Source organism: Rhipicephalus microplus, chromosome 2, assembly GCF_043290135.1.
Source record: "Rhipicephalus microplus isolate Deutch F79 chromosome 2, USDA_Rmic, whole genome shotgun sequence".
NCBI classification, from domain to species: Eukaryota; Metazoa; Arthropoda; class Arachnida; order Ixodida; family Ixodidae; genus Rhipicephalus; species Rhipicephalus microplus.
Window position 1 is genome coordinate 8,345,014 of NC_134701.1, and position 2,614 is coordinate 8,347,627.

Genomic DNA, 2,614 nt, shown 5'->3' on the forward strand with positions numbered 1-2,614 from the left:
TTTGTTAGCACGAGGCTCATACTGCCAACATGTATGATCAGTTGTTACAAACAATCTAAGATCTAAAAACCTTATAGTCGAATCGACCGACAGTTCGTGTGTCACTATTAAGGGCGATAAAACAAGCCTAAAAATTGTTAAGGTGTTAGTAACGACTTGGTCGGTGTCCATGAACTTTTTGTCTATGAGAACTAAAAAATCATCTACAAATCTAAAAACCCTGATGACACCGCTACCTTCGAGAAGGCTAGAAATGGTCCTGCCTGCGCGAGCTAAAAACAGGTCACTTAAAAATGGCGCTAAACAGGAACCTATACAAACGCCACTCGTTTTCGCGCCTTAAGCTGCAAATATGTTAAACCAACAAGCCCAGTCTGCTATTCTTACATCGTATATTTCTAGTACATCGGGCTCTCTTTTATGTGTTTCCAATCCAAGCACCACAGTCGCGTTGATCGCCGTCGCCACATGCAAAGCTCGCATGCTGTCTTTCTGCAATCGTCACCGGATTTTGCCTGAGGACGTGAGGCTACTGTTCGGAGGCTTCAGCCCTTCAATGGGTCATGGGAAGCGCATCTGCAGCATCCTCAAGTCGGAATGGTCAAGGCAGGCACGCCTTTACCGAATACACCTTGAAGGCCAACTACACAGCTCATTGGGAGCGGAGCAAGCACAGCGGGCGTTTCGGCATTTCAGTCATCTGGCCAATCAGACAACCGAATCCCTCTGGCAGTGCACTTTGTCACAACTGCGAGCACTTCATCGTCCAAAAGTGAAAACGGTACAAGTGAACAGAATCTACACCGAAGGAAACGTCACGTTACCAGAGGATATCTGCAAGGGTCTCGCCTTAGGGCCAAAGTTCGCCGTGCAGCCGCGGACCTCCGGTCCGGAGCTGCTCTCCTTGGTGCACATGGTGTCTGGCCTAGCTCCCGCGAGTGAAATGGATAGATGTGTTTCTAGTGGTGTAGATGTACTTCTACGTGACCAACGGGAACCAAGGCGTCCTATTGTTCGTCGTTTGGCGTCCTACCTGAAAACGAACTCATACTGCGTTCTCCCTTCGGACAAGGAAGGTGGATTCGCCGTCTTCCCACGGGACCTTTACAAGGTGAAAGCGCTTGAAGCGTTGAGTTCTGTATTTCAATGCCGCGAGAACGTCCAGATCAACAAACTAAAAAGTGAAGCTAAAAAACTATGTGAGAGTATGAACCTTTCAAAGTTGGTTAGGGACGTCGCAAACAGCAAATCAGGCACTCTCGAGGTCTTCTTCAGTGCAAAGACTCATAAGGAGGGTTGCCCCCTCAGAGTAATCGTGTCAGAACGTAACACTTGGCAGAAATGCCTTGCCGTCTTCCTGCTCGATAAGTTCCGGCTTCTTAAGGTTGACGATCCCTATCGGGTGAAAGATTCCAGCGAAGTAGTAAACTTTCTTGCCGGGCAAGTAGGGGTAGCCCTCGACGCCTTTTCCATTGATCTGAAAGACTTGTATTATTCTATACCGAAAAATGCGTTGCTTCAGTGTGTTCAGGACAGCATTGACCAATACGGCCCCCTGTCATTTCAAAATGACGCAGGTATACCAGAGGGAAAATTCATGGCAATGCTAGAATTGTATTTGAGGTCGACTTTTGTAGAGTGGGACGGTAACCTATACCTGCAAAAGAGTGGCGTTTGTATAGGTTCCTGTTTAGCGCCATTTTTAAGTGACCTGTTTTTAGCTCGCGCAGGCAGGACCATTTCTAGCCTTCTCGAAGGTAGCGGTGTCATCAGGGTTTTTAGATTTGTAGATGATTTTTTAGTTCTCATAGACAAAAAGTTCATGGACACCGACCAAGTCGTTACTAACACCTTAACAATTTTTAGGCTTGTTTTATCGCCCTTAATAGTGACACACGAACTGTCGGTCGATTCGACTATAAGGTTTTTAGATCTTAGATTGTTTGTAACAACTGATCATACATGTTGGCAGTATGAGCCTCGTGCTAACAAACCATTACTACCTTTTAGCTCGTCCCATTCTAAGCTTGTCAAACGTAGCATCGCCAACATGTGCCTGCTGAATGCTTTCAAGAAATCCTGCCCACACAGAGCAGCAGACAGTTTCCTCAAGCAGGTTGACCGTCTTGAGCAGGCGGGCTATCCACAGCACACTTTGGTGTCAGTGGCGGAGAAGATTTTGAAGAAGTCGCGGAACTGCCACACAAGCGAAGGGTCACCCCAGGATAATGTTAAGCTTGCTGTGATTCCTTATATACACCGCGTATCCCATAATCTGAAAAAGATTGCCGAACAGGTTGATGTAAAGGTGGTCTTCTCTGCGCCGTTAAAACTTTCCAGGCTCTGCAAGTTGACTAACCCCTTTCTCAGGAAAGCTCCGGCCTGCAATGTGAACCACCAGAACAAGTATGTAATTTGTCAGAAGGGTGTGGTCTACGAGTTCCCCTGTTCGTGTGGTAGATGGTACGTAGGCCATACCGAGCAATGCCTGAATGATAGGCTAAGACAGCATAATAACAACGTCAGAAATGGCAGAGAGGGCCACCTCGCAATTCACTGCCGGGATTGTCATTGCGTTCCTAACTTTAGCGCCTGCGCGGTAGTCGCCCGAAGC